This window comes from Balaenoptera borealis, assembly GCF_965194805.1.
Source record: "Balaenoptera borealis genome assembly, chromosome: 12".
In the NCBI taxonomy this organism is placed as follows: Eukaryota; Metazoa; Chordata; class Mammalia; order Artiodactyla; family Balaenopteridae; genus Balaenoptera; species Balaenoptera borealis.
The window spans coordinates 39,250,086-39,272,381 of NC_138869.1; the positions used below are offsets into that span (position 1 = coordinate 39,250,086).

At 44.7% G+C, this 22,296-nt stretch overlaps 1 protein-coding gene across 9 annotated transcripts in view; it reads right to left on the reverse strand.

The window, feature by feature from the left end:
- Positions 1 to 22,296, reverse strand: part of CACNA1D (calcium voltage-gated channel subunit alpha1 D) — a 320,332-nt gene that overhangs the window by 106,466 nt on the left and 191,570 nt on the right. The window lies entirely within an intron of this gene.

A 22,296-nucleotide genomic window follows, 5' to 3' on the forward strand; every position in this document is an offset into this window, starting at 1 on the left:
CGTTCCTAATGTGTATCGGCCCCTTTGTCCAAACCAAGAGTCCTGAGACCCCAGCTCCCCACCCGCTGCAGTTCTGGCCAGAGCAGAGGACAGGGTCAGAGCAGACCCACCTCACAGCCCCGTTCCCCCTTCCCAGACAGGAAATGGAGCACCCATGAAGCACTGCTATCTTTCTTAACCCTCACTTCTTGCCATGATCTTTTCCCCAGAAGTCCTCCCTATAGAAGGGGAAAAGGCAGTATGATTTGTTGCCCATTTATGGGAACACCTGCCCTGCAAAGGCTCTGGCAGACATGGAAACGTTCCCAACTGTTCGTTGTTTACTCTACCTTTCCTGTCTGCAAGCCTGGATCTCTGCGTATATACAGAATCCCACATTTGCTCAGGCAAGTCAGGAAGTCAGGTGGATGATTACCCAATTCTCATATACAAGGAACCATCTGCGTTTCCAACCGTGAACTGTTCCAGGAGCCAAGTTATGCGTGTTATGGATTTAGGAAGTACGATTAAAAAGCAGCTAAGAAAGCAGATGAGACGACAGGCAGTGCAGCTTCTGCCCACAGAGCCCTGAATGCTGACGGACCCTACGTCTGCCTTCCTTCCAGCCCAAAGCCAGCACATCTCCCTTGCAGGGACCTCATTAACCCAACCCAGCCCAAGCCAAGGGACGAAGTGGAGGTGGCCTGCTTACCTAAAAAGCCAACCTCTACTATCTCTCCCCACCCCCCCCCCCAACTCTGGACTGTCGATGAGCTGAACAGACACTTGAACACCCAGTGACACTGATGCTTCAGGTAAGAAACCGGAATCCTCACCAAGCTGCCACCCTCTCCCCCCGCCCCATGAGAAAGGACAACCTCATCGCCCTTATATCACCCAGTTTTCAGATGCCCTGGGATCTGTCCTTGGCTCTGTTAGGGCTGGTCTGTCCCACCTTCACTCACTGGCAAGTGAGGAGGCGGCGAGGCTGTGGGGCATCCCGAGCCCGGCTCGCGGCTCCAGGGGGTTTGCGTGGGGAGCCGAAGCCCATCAAGGACCAGAGAAGCTTTCTGCACTCTCAGCCCAGGACCTTTCCTCCTGGGGAGAACACCTTCCCTCTCAAAATAGAAAGGCCTTTGCAGGCAGCATCTTGCTGCTCACGCGAACCATACCCTGAGAATGATGTGGGGCTTCTCAGCCCTGGCTTCCTGAGATACCGGCCATGCATAACTCAGTCCGGGGTAGGTCCGCCAAATGAATCTGAACTTTGAAAATGTCACACCTGAACCAGAATCTCATTCTTGAACAAGTGGAGGCCTTGGAGTGTCACGTGTCAATATGAAAATGCATCATGTAATCTGTTCTCTTAAATACGCTATAAAGACCAAGTCTGTGGGCCTTCAATTCTATTGCTTACCAAAAGTATCCCAGCACAAATCTTTCTGCATGTTTTGACTCTGAACTGAGAGTATTCAATTCACATGATTATATACAAACAGGGTATTCTTATTTTGGTTACATATATCATCTGAGTTCTTGAAAAAGAAAATTACTACGATAGCAAAAGAGTCACCCTTAAGTTTCACAGGGGATTTTGCTTTAATATCATATTTCATTAAGTTTTTTTACATTAGAAATACAAAACCCCTCTCTCTAACAAGCTGCATCACTGTTGCACATTCTTGGTTGTTGGGACACAGCAAAGCGTGCAGAGGTAAAATCCTACTGTGACTAAAATTTCTGAGAATAAAAAACACTGCCAATGGGACTTCCCTGGTGGTTCAGTGGTTAAGAATCTGCCTTCCAATGCAGCGGATGTGGGTTCGATCCCTGGTCGGGGAACTAAGATCCCACATGCCGCAGGGCAACTAAGCTCATGCACTCTGGAGCCCACGTGAACAACTAGAGAGCCTGCACACCACAACTACTGAGCCCGCACGCTCTGGAGCCCACACGCCACAATGGAAGATCCCACGTGTCACAACTAAGATCCGATGCAGCCAAATAAATAAATAAATATATTTTTAAAAATGTTTAAAACAAAAAAACGCTGCGAAGTCCTGGCTTGTAGCCCATTTATTTTAAATAGTAATCACTATTATAACTGTTCATGTAACAAAACTGTTAATATAAATGCTCTGAACTGATTTTAGACAGTTCTGAATGGCCTAATACTTAGCAGGTGCGTAACATTTACTGATTTGGACAGAACTGAAACTGACAAGGCATAAATCTCCTTCTGCTGGCTCTGAGACAGGGTGGAGGTGAAGGGAGGTGGGCTCTTTGTGATAAACTCAGCTGTCCCATCGGTCCTCCCAGACCACGCTGGGCTCTAAGTCAGAAGACCTGGACTCTAGTCCCCACTCTGTCACTTTCCTTTTCTGAGCTTCAGTTTCTTCACCTGCAAAACAGACATGCTACCTGTTCTCCTGTCTCACAGGGATTAAGTCAGACATTCAATAAGTTGCTATTGTGAACATCACAAAGCACTGTACAATTGTGAAGTTCAAATGTATAACATTTAGTTGTTGAATCTGGGAATAATAAAAGGCAATTGGAGGAGGTTTCTCAAGTACCAAAAGGAGAAAAATTGCAAACCGCTATGAATGGGCTCTAAGCTGCATGATGCCAGCGGAATTGAGGGAAGCACAAAAGGACACATGGGATCAAAGTGGGCTCAGAGTGACCCTGATAAGCCAGCAAGTGCCCCATCAACCCTGTATCACTATCTGCTCAGTGGAAAATAACTCGTTCCCATCACAACAAACCTTGCATCCCAAGAAATCTCACCTGAGTCCACTGAATCTTTATCAACCTCAGTGGATGATGAAAAAACCAGTTTTCCATTTCACTTAAGAATTTATCATTCTAGAAGCCTATTACTAAGGGATTAAATAACAGTCACTATTATAAAAGTTAATTTAACAAAGCTATTGGTAGAAAACCGCCAGACTTTCACAAGTGACTAGAAATCTGACAACTCACATGTGATAGAAGCCTACCTGTTCCAGATCAGAAGGGGAAAAAAAAAGAAAAAAGATTTTAAGAAGTGCTTGGACAAAAAAGCACATATATTGTGCTACCCTTTGGATGCAAAAGAAGAGGAAATAAGGAAACAAACACTACTGTAGGATGTATCTGAAAGATAAAGCACAAAATAAGGGATGGGGACAAAGGGAGCAGATGGGATGAAGTAGGAGTGACACTTTCTATAATTTTGACGTTTAGAATCATGTTAACATTTTACACATTAAATTTTTAATTAAATCAACAAGGACGGGAAGGAGGAAAAGTACCCTTAAAGTGGAAGTGAACTGAAACACATGAATCTGATTGTACTTCAAATGAATACCATAACCACCCTGAAGGAGAAAGACAAAACTAGTTCAAGTAGTTCATGAACATTTGACTTCATCCTCTCCATCTTGGACAGGACTGGGGGAAGGGCAGAACCACAGACGAATGCTCAACTCTTTTTAGTCAGTTTGGTTTTTTGTAGTGATATGGATGAAACCATGCTGAAACTATTTCAGACGTATTACAGGATTTCACAAATGAGTTAATGCGTAAATGCAGTTGGGAGCCAGTGTTCTCTCTGTGGAAGGATGGATATAGAAAGACGGGAAGGGGACCATTAGAAAGAGCCCTCTGGGGATGGAATGCAACTGGGATACTGATGTGAACTCATGATTTCTAAAGATGTATGCATATGACTACACGTATAAAGGTAGGTACGTGTATGTAAATGCATATACCTCCTAGCTCTGCTGGAAAGATCTAGAAACAAAGATACCCCCATACCCGGTAGTTATGAGCATACCTGGCACCCAGATCTCGGTCTCTATTACCATTTCCCATTAAAAGGACCAGTAGTCTTCAGAGAAATGGCTGATTCCAGGACTGGGGCAGGGTAGACACAGTACTAAGAGAGTAAGAAAGTGCTTAAAAAACAAAACAAAACAAAACAAAACATGATGGGGGCATGAGAAGCACCTCACGGGCCAAATCTGGGATAATGTGAGCCCCCGAATAACTAAAAACAGTAAGGAATTTTAAAATATTTTTAAAAACCTGTTCACACACCTTACAGATAAATTAAAAAGCAAACAAGATAAAATATTAATAGAATATTAAGTGAATTGGAGTAAAGGGTACCTGGATTGTTTACTAAGATATTCTTATTCTTGCAACTTTTCTGTATATCTGAAATTACTTCCAAATAAAAAATTTGTTAAAATGTGTGGAAAACGTAACTGTTCTAATCAAATGCAAATTTATGTTGTTTTACATTCATTTCCGCTTACCGGGTAGACTGCAGGCTCCTTGTGGGAATGGACAATGCTGTCCATTTCTTTCTTTCCACATCTCTCTCCTCCAAGAGAGCCCCTCTTCAAGCAGGCACACAGGAGACGAGGTATATAAAGACATAACACAAACAAAACGAGCCCTCCTCCTTAAAGAGGCCAGAAAGCACCAGTACAGAAAGCCCACGGTTCCTGGGACTGGCCAGAAGCCTGAAACGAATGCGTCTGAGCCTGTGGACACCATCAGGAGCAGTCTCCACCACCAGCCTGCCATTTTCCCTAATCACAGGCTTACGGGGTGGAGTTTCTGTCTCAGGTCGTTAGATTCCCTCCAGGTCTATGTCCCGTAAGGAGCGATTTCTCAGGGAGGAATCTCCCTGCCAGCTGGACCTGACAACTCCCCAGGGTCTCACGCTGGCCAGTCTGCACACACCTCACCCATCGAGGCAGCCGGAGGGGCTGGAGCTGGAGCGTTTCCTCAGGGCCTGCCTCCCTCTTGGCTGGTCACCAGCCCTGCACACCTGGACTCCACCATGGTGTCGTCCTGCTCAGAATGCCTCAGGGCTCCTCACTGGTGCCCTCGGGAATCAAGGTCAAACACCCTGGCCCGGCGCTCACCTGCTTCCCGACCTGCTATTCCAGCTTTATCTCCCCTTCTCATAAATGCACACCTTGCACTTTGGCTACACTCCTCTTTGCTTCCCCAACCCTGTGAGCCTCTGTCCACAGAACTCTGTCCACCTGAGCAGCCTTCTCCCGTCTTTGAACTCCAGCTCACCTGTCGAGACCCAGCTTTCCCTGGCTACCCCAGCCGAAGAGCTCTGCCCGCCTTGGAGTCACCACAGCGCTCTCCTCACCGACACCAGCCGTGGGTCTGCACGCGTGCCCTCCCCCTGCAGCCTCCTCAGCGGTGTCCTTAACGGAGCCCAGCGCAATTCCTTACACGTCATCCTCACTGGATGGAGAGTGTGAACGGCGAGGCAAGGGTGGCATCACCCTCATTACACAGCAACTGAGGTCAGGGAGGTTGGTCCCACAAGCCCATCCAGCTCCTAAATCCACCCTCCTAAGGACCTCCACATGGGCACACAGGAGGCCGAGGAGGAAGAGAGTTAAACATAGGAATGGATAAGGATAAAAAAAAAAAAAATCAGCTTATAGTCAGTCCAGGAAGGGCCTTAAATCCCAAACTAAGGGACGTGCTTCCCTGTAGGCAACGGGAAACCAACAGAAGTTCGATAAGAGAGAGTCACCACCAGCTTTGTTTTCTAGGAGTGGAGTGTGAAAATGAGATCATATAAGGAGAAAATCTGGTGAGGAGGTCAGAAGGTATTCAGTAAACCCTGCGTGATGGACTAGATTTAACATCAATAAAAATGCGAGTAAAAAAATAACAGGGTCCTGATACAATTCCCAACTTTCTTACACCATTTGGAAAAGCAACTATGAAGCCTGACACTGCTGTCCCTCCAACCACCCTCCACTTTACAGTCTGGTCATTTTCACCTCCACCCTTTCCACGTGGTCCCCTAGGTCTGGCACATCCACCGTTGTCTTCTCAGCTAATATGGACCTTCCTGCAGGGCCAGGTGATACACCACCTACCAGGTGAATATTGCCTGCCTAAGCGTTCAGGAAAGAAAGGCAGGGTGGGCAGGGGGCAGAGGAAGGGCAAACAGGAGGTCAGACAGAGAAGAGATGCCACAGAAGAGCCACGTCCCTGGTCCTCAACCTCTGGAAGGGAAACCTCTGCCATGGGAAAGAGGAAGCAGACCCGCTGTGTGCCCCAGGGAGTGGATGGACGTTTCAGAAGATTGCTTTCAGCACAACAGAAGGAAAAAATTTCTAATAGTCCAAGTCCAACAAAAATGGGAAGTGGGAGCCTTGGAAGCAGCAGCTCCCTCGAGGGGTACAACGGGGACCTTTGGTAGAAGGACTAAGCCCTCGGCGGAGAAGCTGGCGCACAGGATGTGGTGAAGACCTCGCCGTCTGTCTTCCCCAGGCCCCACCTCATCACCCCGCCCCCCCTCAGGACAGCACTTGCCCCGCGCTGCGTCTGACCGTAGCTGTGACTCGAGTCTCCCCAGGCTCCGCAATGGCACAGAGGGATGCAGGACACCCCACTGCTGTGAAGTGGTCCCTTCCTCATTTTCTGTTCCTCTCCCTGGGCAGCAGCCTGGAGCCCCCTCTTAGTGCTGGCAGCTGAGAAGCAGAAGGGCTGAGAGCATTCAGAAGAAAGGGTCACCAGGGGTGCTGCCTGCAGAGCAATGGTGCTGCCCCCGGCTCCCTCCCTGCCCCCACGGGGCTCACACAGATGGAGCGACACAAAGAAGAGGACAAGCGGAAGCTCCGAGACAGGCGCAGCCCGAGCCCTCACCGCCCTGAGCAGCCCGTCACCCACGAGCACGTTGGCCCTGGGCCCCAGCCAACCTCCAGCAGCTCCAGAGGGTCTGCGCCTGCACGGGTGGGGGCTGACTTGGTTTCCCGCGGGGGAGCGCATCAGGCCATGGTCCTCTTCCCCGGCAGGAACGGAGCGAACCCCTTTGGTATCGGGATGTGTGTTTGGAGCCCTCGGAGTGTCTTTACATTCGCTGCCCACAGGCCTCACTGCCTCCTACGGCACAGGCAGGACCAGGATTTTCACTCCCGTCTCACAAAGGCCCAAACCGAGGTTCAACAAGGTGACATTACTGCTCCCACGTCACATGCCGGGTAAACAGGACAAAGGACTCTGAACCAGGCTCCAAACCCAGGGCTCTTTTCAAAGGATTCCCGATCCCTCTGCCTCCTGGCTCAGAAGATGCGTAGGCTTGACACTTACTGGTCAGGACCAGGAAGGGAGGGGCAGGGCAGAAAGCACCGCTTACCCTCGCATCCTGATTTTCTTCCAGAGCCCTAACTCGGGCTTAGAGAAAGGTGACAGCACCCTTTCTGCTCATCTCCCCACATGCTGACCTTCACTTCCCAAAACCAGCCAGCCTCCCTCCCGGGAGCCCCTACATAACTTCCCCCACCCCAGGAGCCAGGCACGTGCCTCACGCTCTGCAGAGAGCTCCCCGAACCCTGACACTGACCAGGGTTTACAGGCCCTGCCATCCCCAGCTCTGGGAGCCCTGGCTCAGTCAACACTCCTGGAGAGAGAGCACTTAGCCTGAAGCAAACCATCGCCCTGAAATGGCAGCGCAGGTCAAACGTGACTGCCACCAGTGCAGAAGGACGACGCACGGTCTGCTCCGGAATCTGTTATTTCTCAAATGCCCCATAAAATAAATGGGCCACTGGAAATCATGTTGATTTAGAGATGGAGCTTTTTCTTGGGTTGTAGTACTGTTTATTTTAACCAAACCCACACAAATAAAATTTAGACAAGCTAAATGCTTTGAAATTTATACACACACGCACAGAGAAAACAAACACAAACAAGCACAAAAACCTCCAGTGAGCAAGGCCAATGGAATCACTAGGACTCAGACTTCCATAGAAAAGACTCAGAAATTCATCAAAAAAGAAAACAAACCCCCCACAAAAAGGCTAAGAGGAGGGGGAAGTTGAAGAAATAAGCCACTGATTTTTATCAGCAGAGGGCAATCTTCTTTAGACCTAAATTATTTCCCCTACACAGACATAAAGGAAATAAAACAGGATGAAAGAGCAGTTTGGTTCAAAAACATTTTTGCTTAAATTTAATTTTTTGGAAAGTACATAAGTTCAGTTTGAGTTTGAGGAAATAGGGTGTTTTATTTAAAAAAAATCAACAATAGTGTGTGATGCTTCACACACAAAAAAATTTTAAATTGTTGGTACTGGTTTAGTTCAAAGTTCATCAAAATCATTGGCTTTGTTCCAGTTTTCCCTCAACTGCAGAAAGCCAGGAGCAGCCAAAATGTGTTCTCTCTGCATGAAATAAATAGGCCAGAATGGGGGGGAGGGCTTTGGACTGCAGCACCCCATTGATAAGATCTGCTCCCTTGCAGGTAACTCCCACCGAGGGGAAGAGGGCTAATGGATGACAGTGCCCTTTAACGGAAGTTAGGCACTGGCCACCAAGAAGTGAAGGGGAACCACCGGCAAGCCAAAGAGACAAGAGCAAATGGAGGACCCTTGTTTACACAGCAAGCAGGTCGAGAAAAATGTTTAACAATCACACTTCCCATCACCCAACTACATCATGACTATTCTTTGTGAGCTCATTCCTGAAACAAACTCCATGGGGAATCCTTGTGTGAAGGGATCCTGTGCCTTCTAATTTTTCTGTTTGTGATGGTTGGGGAATATTAAGAGATTTTCTCAAAGCAATCCTCCCCTTTTCATGTCCTTCGCTGCTTTTATTGACATCAACGTCTGTGAAGATGCTTTATATAGAAAAGAGTTGCCGTCTTTTGGGAAGATGAACCATTTTCAAAGTAGGTGTTTCCTAGCTCTTAATAACTAGGGTGAGTTATCTTCTGTGAACGACGGCAGGGCAGCCAGAACACACCAAAGCTCAGGGACAGGGCGGCACTTATGCTGCCCGAGAGGAAGGGGGGGATGGACGGAGAGAACAAATGCACGATCTGTCCAGTCTTCTCTCTCCCAGTCCTTTCTGACCACTCCCTGGCTTGAACCCTGTGCTCCGGCCATCCTAAAGTTCCCTCATTTTCTCCAAGGCACGGAGAGCTCTTTCAGCTCCAGGCTGTTCCCGAAGTGAGGCTCAACTCACTACTCTTCCAAATACCACCCCACTCAGCTGGGTCAGCCTACAAAAACATTTCTCCAATTTGCCCTGCAATTTGTTATTTAATATTCGCTCTTACACACCAGACTGTAAGCCCTGTGACGGAGGGGCTGTGTCTGTCCTATCTTTGCATGTTGGTTCCTTATCACAAATCCTGGTCATTAGCAGTTGCTCGATAAGATGAGGCTGAATTAAATATATAGTTTTATAGGCTCAGGCCTTACGTTAATGATGATCAGGTCAAAGACGTGATTGTGGGCTCTGCATGGGACGTACCTGTAACCTTCTATCACCTAAAACCGCACCCATCGTTGTCACAAGCAAAAAACAAAAACTAAGCCAGTCAGAGTCCTGGACAAGTCTAAGAAGTCACCCATGGAGAAAAAGCCTCTTAGAATGAAATACACTTTCCTTTCAACACTTTCCACATCCCCTTGTCTGAGGACAGAAGAGCTGCTCTTTCTTTGAAGTTAGTTTCCATGGCTACCAAAGACATTTCCCCAAAAGATAAGAATCCGGGTTGTATGCTGAAAGTTACAGACTTCTTGTTTCAATCTGTTTTCTAAAAAACATGTTTTAAGAGGTGTTCTTCAAAAACATGGGCCTCTTGCTTGACATCACTTTCTCCAAGTGAAATGTATCAATCAAGTGAGCCCTGCCAACTATACCACATCTTCTCATGACGGCTTCAAATACTGCTCCTTAAGAAGTCATCTGAGAACCACACTTCACTAGACTTGTCAGATCCTGGTTTTTAAAGAAAAATGAGAAAAATGTGTACCTGACGTCTGACTTGGGAGGGTGGCAGAACCATTCAAAGTCAACATGTGGGAAGAGACCAGCGAGCCCAGGCCCTGTCCTGCTTCTGCATCAAAACAGTTTGCTGCTAAGGGCCTGGTTAAAGAGCCTGAGATGGACAGAGGGCTGCACCACCTATTCAAAGGGCAGCTGGGGGATCTGACCACAGAGGAGCCACACTGGCCCAGGGAAAAAGCTGGAACAGAGCCCACCAGCTGGGAAGTCCTCAAAGCAATCCCTGTAGGAATTCCAGCCCAAATCCCACTCACTGGTCACGTCAAAGGCAGACCACCTGGAGAGAGGCACTAAGGGAGATAGGGTCCTCCCTCTGCGGAGCGTCTCCTTGAAGGACAGGATGGGTGAAGTGCCCTTTCTGAACCACCAGACTTACTGGAGAACAAGGGAAGAGCATCCTATTATAGGGGAGACTCAGGGACTCAGAGAGATTACCACCCCCCCAGTAACAGAATCCCAAAAGGACCTCTTGAGATAGACTGGGACTTGTTCACAGGAGTTTTCAGAGGTAAAAAACCCCAATTTCTCTGAAGTCTCCATATTCCACGATTCCCCTTTACTTTGAGTAATTAATTTGGGGGAAGAGAAAGAAACTGGCAGAGCATGAAGAATGGAACAGCTCAGGATGTATCAGCACAGAGCCAGTCTGATAGATGGGATCCCCCAGGGGCACCCCCTCATCACACACAGAAAGAGCTTCCAACTGATGAGAAAGCAGCCTGGGCTCTGGAGTCGAGCAGATCCAGATTTCATCCCTAGCTTACCCGGAATTCCTTCCTTACTAGCTGTGTGACTTCGAGAAAAACAAACCCTCTCTGAGCATTGCTTCCCTCATCTGTAAAACTGAGGCAAAAGACACAGCAACTAAAGTAGCTGAGAAGATTGAATGAAATAAACTTTATATAGGCACCTAGCCCAGCGCCGGGCATAGATCTATATATAACTGACATATTAGCAACAATAAGTACTAAAGAAAAATTCCCTCACGTGATCCATACCCCAGAGCTGACAAATCCACAGCTCTCTCCTCACCTGAGAGACACTGACCCTCAACCATCTTCCATGAGGTGTCCTTCATTCCCACCCCAGCCGGAACTCTCACCTCCTCACAGCCCGCTCCCTCTGCCACAGCCCCCAGCCCCAGAGCTCTCCTCACTCCACTCGGCCCAGAGAGGCACAGCTTTACCTTCCAGGCCCGGCCCGCCTCCATCACCTTGCTGCTCAACGCCTCCACAGCTCCCATGAACTAAAGACAAAACCCCGCCTCCGTCACCAGGCACTTCCTTCTGCCCCACGACTCCCAGACAGCACACAGCACCACGACGGCCCCACTGGCCAACTCACTGGCTCCTGAAGTGCGTGCCACACCAGGCCCTGCTCCCCTCCCCGCTTCTGGGGTCTGGCATGCATCCTCCTTTCTTGACATCCTTACAAATGCCCTTCCTTCAACGCCCCACCTGAGTCTGGCTTCCTCAGGAGAGCCCTCTCTGACCTGCCAGCCCTCCACTGCTCTCCCAGGGCACACGGCTCGGTACAGATTGTGCTCAAGTACACTTGACTGAGAGCCGGAGGGGAGAGGGTGCAGGTGCTGGCGTGCACACAGGGAGGGCCCTGGAGTTCCTCCGTATGTCCCCGTAAGCCTATCTGTAAGTACCGGCATATGATTCAAGGACAGGTAGGCCTCTGGGAACAGCACACCTCTGGGCAGGCGGTGTGCCATCACCCACTGGATTAGAATCCTTCAGATTCAGTGAAAGCCTCCCAGACTCAGAAGCCGAAAAGCCCCAAACGCTTGGAGGCTCTGAAGGTGCCGGCAGATAACTTAAACCAAGATTTATTTTAAAGCAGAATTTCAAGGGAATGATCTAGTTCTGAGTGGATTAATATTTTATCCCTAAATCCAAAACAAACTCTTATGACAATCAGACTTAGAGAAATTAGGTTAGGTCTTCAAGTGCCACTCCAGGTCCTGGAAAGATGCAGGGCCCTGGAGACAACAGCTGGCGCGTGAATATTCAGACTGCAAACAAGAAGGCTTTTCAAATTCACAGGAACAGCCTTGTTCCTTATTCACAGGAACAGCCAATGCTGACCACACCTCACCTCACATTTGCAAAGGTCTTTACAGTTTACAAGGTCCCTTCCCATCCATTTCTCTCCTTGGTTCTCAGGACAGCATTGTAAGAGAAACCACACGGGGACTTCCCTGGTGGCACAGTGGTTAAGAATCTGCCTGCCAATGCAGGGGACATGGGTTTGAGCCCTGGTCCGGGAAGATGTAACATGCCGCAGAGCAACTAAGCCCGTGCGCCACAGCTACTGAGCCTGCACTCTAGAGCCCGCAGACCCAACACAGCCAAAAATAAATACATAAATAAACTTATAAAAAAAAAAAGAAAGAAAAGAAAAACTACATGGCAATGGGGCCGTCAACTTTAGGAGCAAGAAGACCCTGACTTGGAGAAGTGAAGTATACTGATGAAAGTCACGTCGCCAGGAAATGTGGCACCAGGACAAGAGCCAGGACTCTGACCTCTGAACTTGAGCTCTTCCCACTACGACATGTGGAAACCAATAACCACAGCAACTAGGAATCCCCTGGGCCAAAGGAGCCACCGCAGGCGGGGCAGCACTCAGGGATCCCAGCCACAGCACTGCCACAACCCTCGGCTGTGGATACACCCGCTGGAGTTAACAGCACCCCCAGGCTGTCTCTGCAGAGACTGAAGCTTCTGGCACACATCTCAGGCCAGGTGAGCCCAGACCACAGTGGCTGGACGACATCGCCCCAGACCAAGTGAGCCAGGGTCTCCATTAGCTGAGGACCCTGCCCCATCGGAAGAGCTCACCACCACTAAGCCTCGGCTCTCTTCACTGATGCCGGCAGTCACCGAGCAAAGCGCAAGGCACATGTCCAAGGCCCAGTCCCCATCACCCAGTGCGTTGTCATCCTGAGGTCCTCTGAACTTCCCCGTCGCTGACTCAGCCTCCTCTCACTCTTCACTCTGGAATTGCTGCTCCAGAGGGTACATTCTCCTGTATCCTCAACCTTTTCAAAGGGACCGCCCCCCCTTCTCCTTTGCTTTGATGGAAACCTGGGTCATCCTCAAGCTTACTGCTTTGCTTCCCTTGTAGCCCTTCCAGACCCCACCTACCTCGGGTTCTCAAGGTGGCGTTGACAGCCTCCTTGCTTTTCTGTTCCTCTTCACATGTAGACCAATACTCCCTCATCCTGCTGTAAAAATCTAATAAACAAAAAACCTTACTCCTTTCAGGACAATGCCAGTAGGCTATGTGACCTTCTCCCCTTCCTCTGTGTTATCTCCTACTTGCCCCCTAGACTGAAGTCTTAGGCTCCCAGCTCCCAGCCTTCCTCCCCATCCCAAGTCCTACCATCTTCCTGGGGGACTCCAGTAGCCCTTGGTTGACCCTGCCAACACCTGGCTTTTCAATCCCTTGACATATTAATCTCCATGACTATCGATCTCCAAATTTTACCACCTCTAATCATGAATTCAAGCTTTCTGCTCTCTGACCACAACCTCCTCTCAGATCAGTTGACTTGTCTCACTCCTCCTACTATAAACAATACTAACCTCTTCGGCACGTCCAGTCCACTGACCGTCCCCATTTTCTCTCAGTCTGTTAGGCTTCTCCTTCCCTCCTAATCTACCTTAGATTTCATGATACATCAGTAATCCATTTAGTGATGTTATTGCTGCTACCCTAAACTCTCTTGCATCCTTTTACTATACAGAGAGAGCAAAACCCTCACCCCAGATGACCTCAGATACTCCCTTTCTCCATACCTGGGTAAGAGCAGTCAAACGTGGCCACAGAAAAGTCATATGATGCGACAGACTGACATCAATATGGATTCGTCATCGCCAGCTTCAAAAAGGACCTCAATGCTACCTATCATCTACGTCAGTTCTCTGGTCCACTCACTCCCCAACTCCCTGCAACCACCATCTTGAACCTCCCCCACTCTCCAGACAGGACTCTGCCACCCACCCCCTTGCCGCCAGCAGTTAACCCTGTCCCCTGCTTCAGAGAAGCTAGGAATCAGGCAGGAACACTCCCAGCTTCCTACGTTCAAACCAAATTTGTATCTGCCCCGTATTCTCTTCCTTTCTTCTCATGACAGAGAAAACCTCCTTTTCTTAATACTACCTGTCTTCTGACATCCTAATAAACTGAGTTTTCCAATCCTTCCATTTTTTGGTCTTCTTTAATTCCCTTCAGCAAAGTTTTTTGTAGACACGATCTTGTACATCTTTCGTTAGATTTATTCCTGGGATCTTGACTTTTTTTTTTTTTTTTTAATTTTTAAGAATTTATTTATTTATTTATTTTTGGCTGTGTTGGGTCTTCGTTTCTGTGTGAGGGCTTTCTCCAGTTGCGGCAAGTGGGGACCACTCTTCATCGCGGTGCGCGGGCCTCTCACCATTGCGGCCTCTCTTGTTGCAGAGCACAGGCTCCAGACGCGCAGGCTCAGTAGTTGTGGCTCACGGGCCCAGTCGCTCCGCGGCATGTGGGATCCTCCCAGACCAGGGCCCGAACCCGCGTCCCCTGCACTGGCAGGCAGACTCCCAACCACTGCTCCACCAGGGAAGCCCCCTGGGATCTTGACTTTTTTAGGCTTTTTTTTTTTTGCATCTCCCATGTCTCTGCTTAACATTTTGAACACATGGAATATAGTTATAATGACTCTTTCATGTCCTTTTCTTCTGATTCTAACATCTGAGTGAGTTCTGGGTTGGTTTCAACTGATTGATTAAATCTTCTAGTTATGGGTCACATTTATCTGCTTCTTTGCATGCCTACTGACTTCTGAATCCCAGACATTTTAAGTTTTATCTTGTTAGATGGTAGATATTTTTGTATTCCTACAAATATGCCAGTGCTTTGTTCTGGGATGCAGTTAAGTAACTTGGACTAAACTGATTGATCGTTTCAGGTCTTGCTTTAATAATCTGTTAGGTCAATCTGGAACACTACTTAGTCTAGGACTAGTAATTCCACTGCTGAGGCAAATCCTTTCTGAGTACTCTACCCAATGTCCTGTGAATTATGAGTTTTTCCAGTCTGGCTGGTGGGAACAGGCAATATTCCTGGCCCTGTGCGAGCACTGAACACCATCCTTTCTAATGCATTCAAATATTCTTTCCCCAGCGTCCTCACACACATGTGCTTAAAAGTACTCTGCTGAATACTTACGGGGGAACTTCTGGAGTTCTCTTTCTGTGAAATTCTCTCCTCTCCAGTACTCTGTCCTGCATACTTTAGCCACCTTAGTTTTTGCAGACTCTTAGCTTCATCTTCTAAACCCAGGGGGACCACAGGGCTCTGCCTGGGTTCCCCCTCCTTGTGCCGTGGCCCAGGAATTCTCTTAAGCCAGTAAACTGGAACAATTATGGAGCTTATTTAGTTTATTTCCTGGTTCTCAGGGATCACTGTCCTTCATTGCCTGACATCCAGTGTCTTGAAAACCGTTGTTTTACATATATTGTCTGTTTTGGGTTTTGTTGTTGTTTCAGGTGGGAGGGTAAATCTGGTATTTGTTACTCCATCTCAACCAGAAGCAGAAAACTCTTTTAAATCTATTTTAATGGTATTTTAAAATCAATTTTATCATGACACAAGTCACGAACAATAAAATGCACACGATTTAAGTTGATGGTTTGGCTAAGGTTGACACCATGTAAAAAACACCCCAATCAAGATAAAGAACATTTATAACACCTCCCAGAAAGGTCTCTCATTGCCTTTCCCAGTAAACTCTTCCTCTTCCCACCCTAGAAAATCAATGACCTGATTTCTACATTATAGACTAATTTTGCCTCTTCCAGAACTTCACCATATGTTATGTTTTGTACCTGGCTTCTTTCCCTCAGCAAAATGTTTTTGAGCATATTGATAATGTTGTACTAGTACTTCATTCTATTTTTACTGCTGAATGGTATTCCAAAGTTTGACTTGGATACCACAATTTGATTATCTATTTTATCTGCTGATAGACCTTTGGGTTTTTCCAATTTGAAGCTACTATGAACAATGCTCTATGAATGCTGACATACAAGTCATTTTGTGGACAGAAGGCTTTCATTTCTCTTCAGTAAACAACTAGGACTGGAACTGCTGAGCCATATGGTAAGTATATGTTTAACTTTATGAGAACTTGACAAGCTTTTCCAAAGTGGTTGTACCATTTTATGTTTCTATGAGCAACATGTGAGCATTATCAGTTGCTCTATACTCTTGTCAACACTTGATACTGTCTTTTTGATTTTAGCTATTCTACTATTCTACATATGTAGTAGAATTTCACTGCAATTTTAGCTTGCATGTCCCAGATGATTAATAATATTAAACATCTTTACATGTACATTGGCTATTTATATATATTCTTTTGCAAAGTATCTGTTCAAGTCTTTTGCCAATTTTAATTATTTTTTGTTTATTGTATTGTTTACTGTTTATCTTATTATTTAAGAGTTCTTGTATATCCTCCATACAAACTCTTTGTCAGATATATGTATTGTGAATATTTTCTCCCATTGTGTGGTTTTCTTTTCAACTTCTTATTTATGAAGGGCAGAAGTATTTTTAGAAAACATTTATATTTTAGCTTTTTACTTAGATCTATGATCCATTTCAAGTTAGTGTTTGTGTCTAGTGTGACCTAAAGGTCAAGGTTCATTTTTTTTTTTCTTTTTTAAAGACATATCTAGTTTTTCCAGCATTTCACTGAAAATAAATTATCCTTTCTCCATTGAATTATTCAGCAGCTTTGTCAAAAAGCAATTGACCATATACACATATTTCTGGATTTTCTATTCCATTCAATTGTTCTGTGTATCTATCTTTATGCCAAAATGATACTGTATTTACTGTAGCCTTATGGAAGTCTTGAAATCAGGTAGTGTAAGTCATCCAACTTTGTTCTTTGTCAAGATTGTTTTAGTTATTATAGGTCCTTTGCAATTTATATAAATATTGAAATCATCTTGTCAGTTTTTTTTAAAAAAGCCATTAGCATTTATGAATGGGACAGCACTTAATAAATAGATAAATTTGAGGAATGCAGATAAATTCAACATCTTAAAAATACTGAATCTTCCAATCCAGACCAAATGATCATGGGCCATCATCATTTACCTAGATCATCTTTAATTTTACTAACCAGTAGTTTTCAGTGCAGAGGTCTTCCGTATCTTTTCTTATCTTTATTCCTAAGGATTTTAATTTGTTAATGCTATTGTAAATCATATTTTCTCAAATTTCATTTTCCACATGCTTGCAGCTTGTGTATAGGAATAAAATTGATTTTTGTATCCTGAGACCTTGCTATATTCACTTATTAATTCTAGTAGGTTTTCCGGCAATTTGTTAGGACCTTCTAAGTAGACAATCATGCTTTCTGTGAACAGAAATAGCTTTTGCTTTCTTTCTAATCTTTCTGCCTTTTATATCCTTTACTTGCCTTAATGTACTGGCCAGTACTTCCAGTATAATGTTGAACAAAAGGGGTGAGAGAGGAATGATTACTTTGTTCTTAATCTCAGGGGAAAAAAGCATCCAGCCTTTCACCATTAAGTATGTTGTCAGTTACAGTTTTTGCGTTTTTTGGTAGATAACCTTTTTCAGGTTGAGGAAGTTCCCATATATTCCTAGTTTGTTAAGAGCTTTTTATGATGAATATTACAGAATACTGTTGGTGGCATTTTCTGCATTTTCTGAGATGATCATATGATTTTTCTCCTTCATTCTGTTAATATGGTAAATTACGTTGTTTGATTTTCCAAAGGTGAACTAACCTTGTGTTTCCTGGATAAACCCCACTTGGTCGTGAGGTACTATTCTTTTAATAATTGCTAGATTTAATTTGCTAGTATTTGAGAATTTTTACATCTATATTAATGAAAACTACTGTTCTTTTCTTATGTCTGTTGGATTTGGTACTGAGGTTATTCTGGCCTCATAAAAATATGTTAGGGAATGTCCATTCCTCCTCTATTATCTGAAAGAGATTTTTTTCTAGAAATGATATTCTTTCTTTCTAAATTGTTTGACAGAATTCACTTTTGACATCACTGAGGCCCCCAGTTTTCTTTGAGAGAAAGTTTATGATTCTGAATTCCATTTGAAAAGCAAATATAGGGCTCTTCATTCTTTTCTGTCTTTTTGAGTCAGTTCTAATAAGCTGTGTTCTTCAAGGCATTTGTCCATTTCTCCTAAGTTACTGAATTTATTGTCGTAAAATTATTTATCCTAGTCTCTTGTTATCATTTTAATGTCTGTAATATTTGTGTTGACATACCCTCCATCATTTCTAATACTGATCGATTTTTCTTTTTTGATTAGTCTTGCTAAAGATTAACTTTATTAAGCTTTTCAAAGAGTCCACTCGTCTTTGTTAACTTTACCTATTTCTTGCATTTTCTCTTCTACTGACTTATGTTCTTATTTCTTTTTTCTACTTTCCTTGGATTTAATTTGCTTTTCTTTTCTAGATTCTTAGATGGGAATGTATAAACCTTTCTTCTTTACTAATATAGGCATTTAAAGCTATAAATTTCTAAGCACTGCTTTAGATGGATAATGCAAATTGAGATGCTGTATTTTTATTATCTTTCCGTTTAAAAAACTTCTCACTTTTATTGTAATGTTTTTTTGAATTTTAAGTTATTTAGAGATGTATCATTTAATTTTCAGTATTTGAAGGACTTTCTAGACAGCATATTGTTACTGGTTTCTATTTCAAATCAATTGCTATTAGAAAAAATGTACTCTGCAAGATTTAAATCTTTTGATACTTAGTGAGACTTTGTTTTTTTAATACAGTCCACACTTGGCCTATCTTGGTGCTCCTGAACAGAATGAGTATTCTGCAGTTATCGGATATAGTGTTCTGTAAGTACCAGTTAGGTCATTCTGGTTGGTAGTGTTCAGATGTTATCTATATTTAGTTTTTTTCATCTCCTTGCTCTTCAGTTATTGAAAGAACTATAAAATTTTCATCTATGTTTGTGGATTTATTGATTTCTCCACTTAATTTTGACAGCTTTCCGTTCATGTATTTCAAAGTCTATTAGGTACAAACTCATGTAGAATCATTGTCTTCTTGATGAATTGACCCTTCCAGGAATATGAAATGTCTCTATCTCTGAAATATCTCTCTCTGCAAATATTCCTTGTATAGAAGTCTATTTTATATATTTGGTATTAATATATTTATCCCTTTTTTTAAAATCTGTGTCTTTATAGTATCTTGCATTTTTATTCACTCTGACAATTTCTGTCTTTTAATTAAAACACTGTGCCCATTTCATTCAACCCAAGTACTGATACAGTTGGGTTTATGTCCACCATCCTGCTATTGGTTTTTTGTTCATCCCATATGTTCTTTGTTCCTTTCCTGCCTTATCTGTCATCTCTCAATTTGTTTCTATTGACGCCCCCACCCCATCTTGATTATGGATCACGTTTTCCTGCTTCTTTTCATGTCCTATAACATTTAATGATGTGGGGAAATATTTGGGGAACATCTGGGTTTTTGGTGTCTTCCTTTAATGGGTGTTGACTTGTTTTGGCAGGTGTTAAGTTAGCCACTTGTCCTGATCCTTTTGAAGCTTGTTTATAAGATTTGCAGGTCTAGACTGGGGTAGGTCTAGAGTGGCTCTTACTCCAGGGCTAAGGTAATCCTACCCGTAATGCCTGGCCTTTCCGAGGTCTCACTTGAATGTCCAATGTATCATCAATGTCAATCTATTCCAGCTGGTCAGAATCCCTCTGTTTCCCAACACTGAGATTTCCAGCGGCTCACAGCTTTGTAGTAGCTGTTCTCTACCAATAAATTCAACTGGCACATAGCGGCTCAGTATATAGTCAAAGATTTCAGAGACTCCCTATTCAGCTTTCTGGAGCCCCTTCTCTGCATACCTCTCTCTCTCCAGTACCCTGCCCTGAAAATCCCAGCTGTCTTGGCCTCTCAAACTCTGCTCTTTGCCTCTCGAGCAAATAGACCACTGTCCTCCTCTGGGCTCTGCCTCCTGTGCCACAATTCTAAAAGCATCTCCAGGCAGACAGCCAGGACAATTGTGGCACTTACTGCATGTGTTTCCCTTCTCCTAAGGAACCCAATCCTGTGTTGCCTATTTCCATCTTCTGAAAAAAAAAAAAAAACTGCTTCATATATTTTCGCCAGTTTTATAGTTGTTTATAGTAAAAGGTCCATTCTGGCACTGTTACTATATTGTGGCTGGAAGAGGATTACAATAGCCTTAAATGGTCTCCCCACATCCAGTCTTGCATCCATCCAATCCATTCATACTACTGCAGCCAGAGTGATTTTTACATGCTGAATTTTTCCAACGTTAAGAAAAAAGTTCAAATGTTCATAAAAGTAGGAAGACTTACACAGTGAACAGCCATATGCCTACCACCTAGTTTCCACAATTAACATTTGCTACATTTTCTTTATCTCCTATCTATCCATCCCTCTATCCATCCAGTTATATTATATTTTTGAAGTATTTTAAGGTAAGTTGAAGACATCAGAAAGCAGAGTAATTTTTATAAAACACAAATATAAATCACATCACTTTGGGCTTGAAATTTATCAGTGGGTTCCTTTACCCTTCAGCTAATGACCAGAATCTGTGATGTGATCTTGAAGGACCTTTGTGATCTGGGCTCTGCTGACCAGTCTGTCTTCTTCTTTTCTTCACCATCCTTTCCCAGCTCCCTGAGTGCCTGCCACCCTGGCTTTCTTCAGTTTCTCCAATGCCCTCTGTTCCTTCCCACTGTCGGGCCTTTGCATGGGTTTCTCCTTGACTGTAATACCCTCCCTGAGCGTCTTCTCCCATCTTGCCTGGATGTGATGGCTATTCGTTCATCCTTCTCTTCCTCCAGGATGCTTCCCTTAGACACTTGTTCTCCCTGTTAAACACTCTCACAGCACCATGCACCTTTCCTTCAAAGAACTTATAAAAGTTTATAATTTTTGTCTCCCTCATGAGATACAAGCTTCATGAAGACAAGACTCTGCTTTGTCTCACCATTGAAACCACTGTGTAGGCACACAAAAAGTATTCATTGAATGAATAAGTCCTTTTTTCTTAAGTAGTCTGAGAGAGAGAGAAAAATATCGAGCAAGATTTTCTGTTTTTTAGTCTGTTGCACTGAACCTGATCCAGTGGTAACAGGGTTAGTCCTAAATATCGCCTCCAAGCCAATTATTATAGTTGCCCTCATCCAGATTCTTGGGAACAAAGTCATTCAGAAAGCCCTCCAAGACGGGAAATTCACCATTTTTTCAGTGCTCTTTTACACAGCCAATCTAAATTCTCGTAACGCTGTGGATCCATATCTTCATTTGATTCTCAGAGATACAGCTCTGAGTCTCAGAGTTTCATTTTGTTTCAGAGAAAATATTTTTAAAATGGTATCTTTAAGGGTTTAACACCAGACAGCGCCTAACACCTCATTCTGTGCCTCTCCACACACACTCTTACCTTACACACCAGGGCAATAATGACAGCTCTCCTTTGCTTTGTGGTACCTGCGAACACTGTCTCATACGGGAGAAGGATACTTTTGCCTTGGGTGCATAATTTGCTTAAATATTAAAATGTTCCAGGAAAGGAACAACTGCTGAACTTTAATAAAGAGGAGCTCCCTATACCACAGACATATGGGTCTTGCTATACTGAGCTGTCCTGCTATACCAATATTTGATTTCTGTAAGCAATTTTACCAGCCTATAAGAGGTATTACACGGAAGGAAAAAAAGACCGGCATAAAGTTGACAGTAGCGCCTTAGGGCAATCACAGAAGTCAAATTATTAAATTCATAAACAACCCTTCACTGCAGAAGTAACAGTGATTGTTAATGCCGCCAACGGAATAGGGAACACAGGAAAATTATGGCTTTAATTTCAACCATCAAGGTACCAGTGGCTTTATGAAGAGCTGAGCTCTGCATGAGAGCACTATGATGAATTCGCTTAGTACAGAGCTCGCCGTCGGCAAAATGGGTGTTCAGGAGGAAACACGTGGCCAGAGATGCCTCCTGGGTCCTCAGAGGTTTTTGCCAAGTGTTATAAAAAAGGATTCGGTTAGGAATAGATGATAGCCACAGCTGACAAGTGAGAGAGCTCTCCTGAATCTGTTGCTAGTGCCTGGCTGCTGTCCACTGCTGTTGCCAGGGAAACAGGCGTCAGCTTGATGGAAACAAGGATCAGCGAAAACTTTCACTTACCTCATTTCCACTGATCCCAACAGCCATTTCCATGGAAACAGTCGCTTCGAGCCAGCGGCGGAGAGGTTACCACTCACTTGTTAATGTCAGGTGTGGCTACCAGCCTATGCGCTTCAGGTACCACCGTACCTACAGCAGCCGCATCCACCTGCCAGCCACCCCCGACAGCATCTTAACTCTGCAACAGGAAAGTTCAGTGCTTAAAAGTATATATAAATGTT